Genomic DNA, 12,140 nt, shown 5'->3' with positions numbered 1-12,140 from the left:
AAAAAATCAAATAATTAAATTACAAGAGGGGGAGTTCAAGTATATTTCTCCTCACCATATCTTAAATCATGCTTTATTTGTTGTTAACCATTTAAATTTGGACTCTTTGGGCTACTCAGCTATGGCTGGACATTGGAATCCAGAAGGAAGCATAAAACCTCTGGTAAAATGGAAGGATCTCTTTACAGGAAAATGGGAGGGCCTGCTTTATTTCATACTCAAGTCAAACATGTTACTAATCATAATTTTTCTTATGAAGGGCATTCCAACTCTCTCCCTATTTTTTATGATAATTCTGCTTTTGATAATTATTGGGCTTCTTGCTTAATGTCCACCTTTAAGTCTCTGAGTACAGAAAGCCCTTATCAGGACAATATCAAGGATGGTTGGTGGCTGGAGATGTTAATGTCTGGAGGAACCGACCCTAGTCATGCAACTAGAGCTTCACCACCTCTCAGCGTACCTGCTTGCCCCTTCAATGATATGGAAAAGGACTGGAACCATTCAGACCTGAGTATAGACCTTACTAATTTACATCAGGAAATTCAAGACATGATGGTTGCTGAAAAGCAATTCCAATCCACTGAGCTGGCAAACTCTATATTTAATAATTTCTCATCATTTGTTAACCAAAAGTCATTAATGTCTATACTCATTAACATGGGAATTTGTGGAGCAGTGATTCTCTTGTTACTATGTCTCCTCCCCATCATATTCAGAGTTTTGAAAAGGAGCATATCACAACTTAATACAGAGTTTCATGGTTTTGTGCTAAAATATAAAAAACGGGGAGATGTTGGGAGCTGGCCACAGAGGCCCCCTGCGTGTTAGGGATCAGGGAGGGCCATGGACCCCAAGACCACTAGGATGTGTTTGGGAGCTGTTGACCCCATTTCCTCTCCCTTTTCCTATTTGGCACTTAAGCCAGAAACAACTCTGCTAGTTCAAGCATAAAACTCTGAGATCTAAGAGGAACACAGCTAACTTTAGAAATCTCATTGTTCCCGTTTTCCACTAACTGCAGTTTTGGCATTGCTACAACTTACCGTTCAAACTTGGGTCACATTTGAGAAGACTTATTGCTAGTGACAAGCTCCATATATTAGGATTAGGAAATAGAAACTTTTATAGAAGTTAAGATAGATATATAGGATTTTAGAGTATCCATTTTGTTAAGAGATTGTTATCAATTTTTCCAAGAAGTGACCCACTGTGAACTTTGAACTGGGTCACATTCTGGAGAGCCCAGCATGATCTCTGGACTGGATCACATTCTTTAGGAACTGGTTTGAGCATAATTAAGAGTTTCCATAGCAATTGTGTAAGTATAATTAGTATAGAATAGAAAAGTAATAGTATTTAAGTTAGTCATCGTAGGTGTTATGTATGCATAAGCTTTAGAAGTTGTTGATGATTAGAACATCATGATGCTAGTAGGGATTGTTGCATTGCTTTTGAGGAACACTAACCAAGCATAGGGAACAGTAAGACAATTTGGGGTTTGTCCTTCCTCATACCAGAGAAAACATCTGGTGGGTGTTTTCATCCACCTGGCTTTGTATTCATGTGAAAGACATGTGAGACTGATTGTGCAAAATTTGGGGATAAAAGACCCATTGTAATTTCCAATAAATGGCTTCTTCACTAGGCAGGAGTCCAGTCTCTTTCTTTCTCTTTATATCTGTCCCTCCAGTATAATCACTGACACCGTCTCACTGACCAGGGACCCCCGATACTCACAGGGGCAGGACCCCCACAATTTATTAGTAATTTTTTCAAGAATGGAGTCCCATAACCAGGGTAACAGAGGAGGAGATCTTCCAAACATGGTTTTATATGGAGCAAACCTAGCCTTATAGGGGGTGCACTGGGCCCAGAAAAGGGTCAGAGGCAAAAGCTTTACCTGTTTTTCACTGGTCTCTATTATTAATTTGGTTAAAGTAACTTTTAAAGTCCAGTTCATGTGATTTACCAGTTCAGAACTTTGTGACTGGTAGGTACAATGCAATTTTTAAGTTATACCTAGTGCCTTGCTCACCAGTTGGGCTATGGAAGAGGTAAAGGCAGGACTGTTATCAGAGCCAATGGAGAGAGGGACCCCAAACCTAGGAATAACTTTATTTAGTAAAAACCTTGTAACTGTAAGAGTGGTTTTATTCTTTGTGGAAAAAGCTTTCACCCATCCTGAAAAAGTATTTATAAACTCTAGTAGATGGTTATTTTCTGCATGGGGAGGTTTTATTTCAGTGAAATTTCTTTTCCATTTTTCTCCAGGACCTAATCCTCAGGACCTGATGCTGTCCGGATGTCTGAGCCCTTGCTTTGCATTGACTTGGGCACAGATAGTGCACATGGCAGCCGCCATTGCAACTATACTTTTAAATTATTAATGTGATAAAAATGGTTTCATAGCTCAGTTATTTTGGTGCTTCTCAAATGGGTGGTAGAATGTAGTTGTCTTACCAAAGTATATCCCAGAGCTTGGGGAAAATAATTTTAGAGTCTTTGACTCACCATCCAATAGTATTCTTGTAGGCCTCTGCCCAATCCATTTGTTCTTTTTTGTTATTGCAGTAAGAAGTCCTCATTTCTTGTAGATTATGGCATGGACATGAAGTGTAGCAAAGGCATATCAGCTGTAGGTGAAGATGTTTACCCGCTTTTCTGTTCCCCAGCTCAGGGGCTGAGTTAAAACAATTAACTCAGCTTTTTGAGCAGAGGTATCTTGAGGCAATGCCTGTGACCAGATTATGTCAGGAGCCATGGTTATGGCTGAACTAGCCTTTTGGACTTCCCCCTATTACCAGGTTGCTACCATCCATGAATAGGCCAGCATCAACCTGACTTAAGGGAGTGTCCTGAAGATTAGGTTGGCTAGCCTGAGAGATGTCCAACACATCTTCACAGTCATGAACTGGTTTTCCAGATTATTGTTGGGCAACAGGGTGGTCAGACTGAGGCACTGAGTAGGAGAGAATGCTAATCTAGGTTGGTCAGGTAGGAGGCTTTGATACTGGGTGATGCGTGAGTTTGACATTCAATGAACAGATGCTCCCTGGAGCAGAGTTTCAACAGCATGGGAAACAGTTAAAGCCAGGTTTTGACTGAAAGCCAATTTATCTGTTTCCTGAACTAGTATGGCCATGGCAGCAATGGCCCAGAGACAAGAGGGCCAGCCAGAGGCCACTGGCTCCAGTCTTTTTGACAAGTAAGCCACCTATCTCCTCCAGGGTTTAAAGGTCTGAGTGAGGATGCTGTGGAGGTCCAGCCCTGCAAGGGTCGTGGTCTTTCCTGAAGGAGAGACGGATAGGCAAAAGATGAAAATATTATACTCGGACACCTGCTTCCTGAACAGATGACAATTTAATGTTAGTTAACACAGAGCTTTTATACCATTCGTAAAGGGGCAAGACAAAGAAAATTCCTTCACGTACATATGCTTTAAAAGTTACCATCTAGTGGTCTTGGTAACAAACAAACCAAGATCCCTATAAACATTCAGACAACAAGTCTTATTCATAAAGTCAACAATGATACTTTTAGTCCAAAGTCCTGAATTACAGTCCTTGAAATGTCTCAAGAAAGTTTCTAAGTGTACATTTCTTCATGTGTCAGGAGTTTTCCCATCTTAGGCTTCTATGACCTTCAGAGCCTTGTAATCGCCTCCCTTGTCCAGATGTCTTTGTTACTTTTCTCTTATCCTGCAGTGCTTGTTTCTAAAGAGAACTCAAAAGAAGCTTTTAGTAATGTTTCCCAGGCCCCCAACATTGCTTTCTGTCCTTTGCTAATCTATCATAAAAGTGTCTGATTATTATATTATGAGTTCAGTGAAATCCCACTCTATAAATGTTAACTTAGAGTTTTAACTATTGAATTAAGTAAAAACCTTAACAATTCATCTTTATCCTAAGTCAGTGAAAACAGTGTTATAAATCACCTATATAATTCTGAGATAAGTGTTAGAACTTATAATGAATTCATAATGGACTTACTATAAACTTGTGCTTCTAAAAAACCTTATGTTTAAACACTAAACTGCATAATCCTAAATCAAATAAGGTGTGAATATACTTATATCATTTATTACTTAAGCAATATCTAGTAACATAACCAAGTGAAAGAAAGCATTCTTGATGTACTTCAGAGTTTAACCCTTGCATATGTTAGAAAAGGCCAAGCGACATAGTGGGAAAATGGAAAAATTAACCATGACATTCTCAGGTTAGCTGTGAGTTCTTCACATAAACATGCCATTTTCTTCTTCCACGACTGCACAGAATTTCTTCAGCCATACCAACAGCAAAGACGGAAGACAGAAGGGCCTCAGCTGCCCAGACTTGCTTTGTGGCTGGGGGTCCTCAGCGTACCTGGGCTTTGTCAATCAGGCAGGCCTCCAAGACTAGCTCCCAACAGGACCCCTTTTGCAATTTCTCATTGTTCATGAATGAACAAGTGAAAAGACTTGATAACATTTGGAAGGGTTAAAGCCAGGGCTTGAGTGAGAGCCATCTTTAACTGCTGGAATGCTTGTCCCTTGGTAGCAGTCCATCACAAGGCCTTGTCCCCTGCCATGGCAGTGTTTAGAGGTTTGTCAATTCATAACTGGTAACACACTGCCACCCCCAGGAATTCCTGTACCTGTTTCTTTGTGGTTGGCATGGGAATTTGAAGAATGGCTTCTTTCTGGGCCAAGGTCAGGGCTCGCTTACCCTTTTGTTAGCCAGTATCCCAAGTAGGGAACTTCAGTTGAGCAGAGCTTAACTTTTTCACTGGCACATGGTAGCCTAAGTCTTGGAGGAGCTGTAACAGAGTCTTAGTGCCTTTTAAACAAGTATCCAAGTTTGTAGCTGCAAGCAAGAGATTATTTACATACTGGAGAAAATTACTCTCAGGGTATAAGGAGAGAACCTTGACAAATCCTGTTGCAAGACTTCCCTGGAAAGGATTGGGGAGTTCTTGAAATGCTGTGATAACCGAGTCCAAGTTAGCTGGCTGGTATCCCCTGAGTCCAGATCACAACTGGAGGGTGATGCTTTGTCAATCCTGGTGAGCTGGTCTCTGCCCAGACTGAAGGACATTCCTACTGTAACTGTAAAAGCAAATCTGATGATATATTTTTAGTGGAAGAATCAAAAGAAGCTAAGAAGTATTTTTCAGAAAGTGGAACAGTGACTAGCATTTGATAAACAGTGTCAGTAGGAATATACATTTTAGTTTTATCAGGCAAGAACACAATAGTTGTTCTTAGTTTCTGGAGCAAATCTTGGCCCATGAGAGGGTATGGGCAGTCACGGGTTATTAGAAATGAGTGGGTGACTCGTTTCTGACCTAGATTAACCATCCTATTGGAGATGAACTTGCAGTTTGTTATTGCCCCTGTTGTCCCTAGAACAGAAATTTGCTTCTTGGATATGGGTCTTAATGGTGACCTTAAGACCAACAGTTCTGCCCCAGTGTCCACTAAGAGTTGAACAAGGTGGCCCCTAATAGTGGTGGTTACCACAGGCTCTTGGGAGCCTAAGGAAAAAGAGCCCTGGCATCCTCAGTCTGAGTTATCTTCAGTTTCACCAGTAGAGGACAGGACTAGAACTGACTTAGGGTTCTCTGTCTTTGGGTAGTGAGGGCAATCTTTTACCCAATGACCCGGCTCTTTACAATATGCACATTGATTCTTGGCTAGCTGGATGCATCCAGTTTTCTTTTGTTACTTTTTAGTTTCTCCCTTTGTTTTGTGTGCTGGCCTCGAGCCAAGTTGGGAGGCTTGGATGGCACCAATTAATATTTTAGTCTGCTGTTTTGTTGCTCTGTTTATTTTCTTGTCTTCCTGTTTCTGTTTTTCAGCACCTTGGTTATTAAAAACTTTCTGAGCTACATTGAACACCTGAGAAATGTTCATTCCTGCAAAACTCCTCAATTTTATGTAACTTTTTCTGCATGTCAGGGGCCACTTGAGCCACAAAACCCAAATTAATATTCTGAACATTCTCAAGTGCTGAGGGGTCAAACAGGGTATAGGTACAGAATGTCTGCTGAAGATGTTCAAGAAACGCCCCCAGTGATTCCCTAGGACCCTGAATAATCTAGGTAGTTTGGGAAAGATTAATAGATTTTCAGGCTGCTCCCTTTAAACCAGGTAATAGAGTCTGGTGATATGTTTTTAATGCTCTAGAGCCTGCTGAAGAGTTCAGGTCCCAATCCAGTCGAGAACAGGGAAAAACCTCCTCTAACATTTCCTGACTTTTCTCCTCTGTACCAGCCATTGAGGCCAGGACAGACTTTTTAGTCTCAGTTTTAATGTGCTTCTGGCTTTTTAGAAGTAAATAGGGTTAAAAAGGAGCTGCTGGCAATTATTCCAGGTGGGAAGATGAATGCACATTATTGATTTTACCAGAGATGTTAAAACCTATGTCTTGGGGGATTTTGGCAAGATTTCATTCTCTTGAGAAACAGGTAAAATAAATTTTCCTTGAAGAGTTAAACAGGGGCCTTTGTATATAGAAGCTCTGTCTCCATATAGTATGGTTTATGGGAAGGGTCCTGAGTTTTAAGAAAACATATCTTTAACCATGGAGGGGGGTTTGGGGCTAAAGTTAACCATTGGTTGATATACAGAAACTTATTAGGATGACCAGCCATCCCTGTAATGACCTTCCAGACAGACTAAGTAACATGAACATCCAGAGACCCTGTGGAGGGCTATTCAACATTAAACACAGGCCAATCATTTTCACAAAGAGACTGGAGTCTGCCTTTGGAGAGACAGACACCACAGTATTTAATGAACCCAACAGAGCAATTCCTTATTGTACAGTCCAGGGGACTAGAGGGCTTAGAAACCCATGATCCCATACTGCAAACCAGTAAATTACAGGAGGCACCTAATGAGGATCAGACCTCCAACTACGAGAGGATAAGCAAAGGCTGATAGAAGTTTCTGGACTGTTGACCAGTCTGAAAGTGCAACAGAAGCAAGCCCTCTGGCAAAGAGCACAGCAAGAATGCAAGGCAGAGAAAGAGGCCAAGGGTGACAGGGATATCGAGATACCATAGATAGTTAGACGTCAAAGCAGGTATCCAAACAGAAACCAGATACTAAACAGAGACTAAGTTTAGCCAATGTCTTGTCTTGACAAACAGTGTCTAAGGAGAAGCCTCATCAGGCCGAAGACTGACAGGTCGTGAATTCTGTGAACCCATAACAAACAAACAATTAAAACACAGTGACAGACATGGCACATCCAGACCAAGTCAGAAGAGTTACAGATCCCTGGAACAACTTTAGGACAGAAAGTGGATCCCTGGAACAACCTCAGGGCAAAAAACCAGAGGACTCTATTCAGCCAACATCTTGGCCTAATGAATAGTGTCCAGAGTAACCTTGTCAGGCCATGACTCCCTTAAACAGAATTGTGACCACAAACAGAACAAAGCAGATTCTTACCTCCTAGGAGAATATAGATGGACTCTGGTTCTTTTTTTAGGTGAGAGAAATTCAGTGGTCGTTCCAACTCCATCCAAGCCAGATGAGCGGTTATGGGGCTCTGAATGACTCAGGGGGTGCCTCCTTTATAACATCTCTGCCAAGTCAGTGGACAGCCAGAGTGATGCTGCCTCCCAAGGTTGGCAAATCCCTCTGGGGCCTCCAAATGTTATAGCCAGGTTGCAAGAAAGGAGAATTGCCATCACACCAAATTCAGATTATGAATCCTTTATTAGTGCATGGTCAAGAGTAGGCTCACACCAAGAAGCTCTTGACCCTGGGCAAAATTAGCAAGAAGCTTATAAGGGCAAAAACTGCAAGTGAGCTACAAAGCCAGGGGGTGAGGGTACAAGGAAATAAAAACAAAATATAGGAACAAAATATGGGGATGTGGCAAGGGGAATTTTGCAGGGAACAATTTCTTGACTTAACATCTGATTTTAGTTAATAAAGCATACAATTACAAAAATTTATGGCTAAGGAGTTTCAAATGGTCAGCAAAGACAGCATGAATGGCTCAGGGGAGCAAAGCTGTGGGCCTGTGGCCATGGGAATGTTACAACAATCATCATACATATACATTGGAGGGGTTCATTTTTAGGTCAGGCAGGCAGCTAAGATGGAGGATTTTAACAAAATGGAGTTACTTATGCCAAGCAAGATATTTTTAACTATTTTGGTCATTCTACTGGATATTTCAAGATTGGGTTAATTCCATGTTCTGGTCAAGTTCTGAGATTCCTTCTTCAGCTAGATTGATTCTGCTTTCTATGCTTGTCATCTTGTTATTTACTTCCTGGATGAAATTTTTTATTGCCAAAATCTCTGCTACAATTTCTTTCAGTGTTGCATCTTGTCTTTCTTGAGTCTTAGTCACTCTTTCCATCCATTCCCTCATCCCTGTCATAAGCTGGGGCCAGTCGTTGGTGACTTCCATTGTTTGGGCACCAAGGTCTGGTTTTTAGGAGTTTTGTCTTTGGTACACTTGAAGTTGCCTGAGATCTTCCTTTGGTTTTTCCTGATTTGCGACAGATCTCTTGTTTTTCTCTTTAGTTCCATTATTCAGTGTCATTGTGAGAGGCTTTCCTTTCTGATGTCTGCTCAATCCTGATCCAGGCTGTAGATTTGTTCTATTTTGAAGTAGTACTGTGGATGGGAAGCTTTGCTGTCTCTTGTAGATTCTGAAATTCAAATACAGTAGGGGATGGAGTGCTAGGAATCAGAAACTACTTGAAAATTAAAAGGTTCACTTATGGCTGGGCTTGGAGGCTCAGCCTGTAATCCTAGTGCTTTGTGAGGCCGAGGCAAGTGGATTGCCTGAGGCTGCATGTTCAAGACCCACCATAATAACTTGGTGAGACCTCATCTCTACAATAAATCAAAAATTAGCCAGGCAGGGTAGCACACACCTGTAGTTCCAGCTATTTGGAAGGCTAAGATGGAAAGATTGCCAGAGCCCAGCAGATTGAGACTGTGGTGGCCAGGAGCGTGCCACTGCACTCCAGTCTGGGTGACCGAGTGAGACTCCAACTCAAAAAAAAAAAGCTTCACTTATTGTGGTATGTGTTCCCTGAGTCCCACTCCCCCCCACCACTCTATATGATGATGCAAAGCAGAAACCAATGCAACAGCAATTGAACACATACACCCATACCCCAAAACAAACTGGAATAACAACCAGGTGAAATAAAACAAACAACAACAAAAAAACACCAAGAAAACTAAACACACACACACATGCCTAGCACAAAGCGAATAGAAAAGAAAAACAGAAAGACCAGAGGAAAGTAAAAAAAAATTTTTTTTTGAGTTGGAGTCTCACTCTGTCACACAGACTGGAGTGCAGTGGCTGCTCCCAGCCACCGCAGCCTCAACCTGCTGGGTTCCGGTGATCCTTCCACCTCAGCCTTCCAAGTAGCTGGAATTACAGGCATGCGCTACCACGCCCAGCTGATTTTTGTTATTTTATTTTAGAGATGAGGTCTCACTGCCCAGGCGGGTCTCAAACACACAGGCTTAGGCAATCCACTCACCTCAGCCTCCCAAAGGTGCAGGATTACAGGCTGAGCCACCAAGCCTGGCTAAGAAAAAGGAATTCAGGTCAAACTCTCACACATATATTGACACACATCTTAAACTATAAAAAATGAATATAAGAAAAACCCAGAAGAACAAAAGAGCAAAAACCAACAACAATAACAAAATCAAAAGATGAATACTCAATCATTCATATACACACATAAACAGAAAAATTTCAAAAAAAACCAGAAAAAGAAAAGAAAAGAAAAACTGGGGGCAGTGCATACCAAACCCTCATATACACATTCATGCACAAAGAAGAAATATTTTAAAAATAGATGAACTAACAGTCAAAAAATCTTAAAATTAAAAAAATAATTGAAAATTATTCAACTGCTAATACCTCTCGTTTTGAAGCGAAGGCTTCTCAAATTATGAAAGCTATTAGTATAACTGCGGTTAGAGAGATAAATGAGCCTATAGAAGAAACGGTGTTTCATATAGTGTATGTGTCTGGGTAGTCTGAGTATCGGCGGGGTATGCCAGATAGTCCAAGGAAATGTTGAGGAAAAAAGGTTAGGTTAACTCCCACAAATATAATTGCGAAATGGATTTTGGCTCATGTTGAATGAAGGGTAAATCCTGAAAATAAGGGGAATCAGTGGACAAAGCCTCCTATAATTGCAAAGACTGCGCCTATGGATAAGACATAGTGGAAGTGTGCTACTATATAATAGGTGTCATGGAGGACGATGTCAAATGAGGAGTTGGCAAGGACAATCCTGGTCAGACCTCCGACGGTAAATAGAAAAATGAAGCCTAGAGCTCATAATATAGCGGGAGATCATTTAATGTTGCCTCCGTGTAGGGTAGCTAGTCAGCTAAATACTTTTACGCCAGTTGGAATAGCAATAATTATGGTGGCAGATGTGAAGTATGCTCAAGTATCTACATCTATCCCTACTGTGAATATATGGTGAGCTCAGACAATAAAGCCTAGGAATCCGATGGATATTATTGCTCAAACTATTCCTATATAGCCAAATGGTTCTTTTTTTCCAGAATAGTAGGTTACAATATGGGAAATTATACCAAAGCCAGGTAGAATAAGAATATAGACCTCAGGATGACCGAAAAATCAGAATAAGTGTTGATAGAGAATGGGGTCTCCTCCTCCAGCGGGGTCAAAAAAGGTTGTGTTAAGGTTTCAGTCAGTTAAAAGTATGGTAATTCCTGCTGCTAGGACTGGGAGAGATAATAGTAGTAGAACTGCAGTAATGAGGACAGATCATACAAATAGAGGGGTCTGGTATTGTGATATAGTGGGGGCTTTTATATTGATAATGGTAGTGATAAAGTTAATAGCGCCTAGGATAGAGGACACTCCTGCCAAGTGAAGAGAGAAAATAGTAAGATCTACAGAAGCTCCTGCGTGGGCCAAGTTTCCCGCTAGAGGAGGATATACGGTTCAACCTGTTCCTGCGCCCGCTTCTACTATTGAGGAGGCTAGTAACAGAAGGAAAGAAGGTGGCAGCAGCCAGAAGCTTATATTATTTATTCGTGGGAATGCTATGTCGGGGGCCCCAATTATAAGAGGTACTAGTCAATTGCCGAAACCCCCGATTATAATAGGCATAACTATAAAGAAAATTATTACGAAAGCATGAGCAGTAACGACGACATTATAGATCTGATCATCTCCCGATAGAGTCCCCGGCTGTCCGAGCTCTGCTCGAATAAGAAGGCTAAGAGCAGTACCTACTATTCCAGCTCAAGCACCAAATAATAAATATAGAGTTCCGATGTCTTTATGATTGGTTGAGAATAATCAACGGTTAATGAACATAGGTAGGGCAAAATGACTGATAAAGCATTAGGCTGTAAATCTAAAGATAGGGGTGAAGCCCCCTTTTTACCAAGTTCTGAGGTGAATATCATATTGAATTGCAAATTCAAAGAAGCAGCTTCAACTCTGCTGGGACTTCTCCCGCCTTTTTTTTCTTGGCGGCGGGAGAAGTAGATTGAAGCCAGTTGTATAGGGTGTTTAGCTGTTAACTAATTTTTCGTGGGGTTAGAGCCCACCAATCTAGTGCTTTCCGTGTTAGTTTAATGCCATTGAGAGAGTTTACAGCGAAATCTGGTGTAATGTTCAAGCCTAGAAATGCCTTATGTGGATCGTCAGAATCGCATCTGTGGTTTTCTAGACATTGAAGAAAATGAAAACAGTGGCAAATTTCTTCGAAGGTACTTCATATTGGATACCAGAGAAGACAGTTTTGTATGGTACATGGATAATCCACAGAACCTACCTTCTGGATCATCACGTGTTGGAGCCATCAAACTTACCTACATTTCAAAGGTTAGCGATGCAACTAAGCTAAGGCCAAAGGCTGAGTTCTGTTTTGTTATGAATGCAGGAATGAGGAAATATTTTCTACAAGCCAATGATCAGCAGGACCTAGTAGAATGGGTAAATGTGTTGAACAAAGCTATAAAAATTACAGTACCAAAGCAGTCAGATTCACAGCCTAATTCCGATAACCCAAGTCGCCAAGGTGAATGTGGGAAGAAGCAAGTGTCTTACAGAACTGATATTGTTGGTGGTGTGCCCATCATTACTCCAACTCAGAAAGAAGATGTA

At 41.2% G+C, this 12,140-nt stretch overlaps 1 pseudogene across 1 annotated transcript; it reads left to right on the top strand.

Annotated features, from left to right (window-relative positions):
* Positions 1-11,595: 11,595 nt before the first annotated feature.
* LOC103276341 lies at positions 11,596-12,137 on the top strand (annotated as a pseudogene). Its single transcript, XR_505365.2, has one exon. The product of XR_505365.2 is annotated as a pleckstrin homology domain-containing family A member 1 pseudogene (transcript).
* The last annotated feature ends 3 nt before the right edge of the window (positions 12,138-12,140 follow it).

Source organism: Carlito syrichta, unplaced genomic scaffold (assembly GCF_000164805.1).
Source record: "Carlito syrichta isolate Samal-C Ts95f unplaced genomic scaffold, Tarsius_syrichta-2.0.1 Scaffold316051, whole genome shotgun sequence".
Lineage (NCBI taxonomy): Eukaryota > Metazoa > Chordata > Mammalia > Primates > Tarsiidae > Carlito > Carlito syrichta.
Note: the sequence above shows the minus strand (reverse complement) of the source record. Positions and strands in the feature narration are given on the sequence as shown.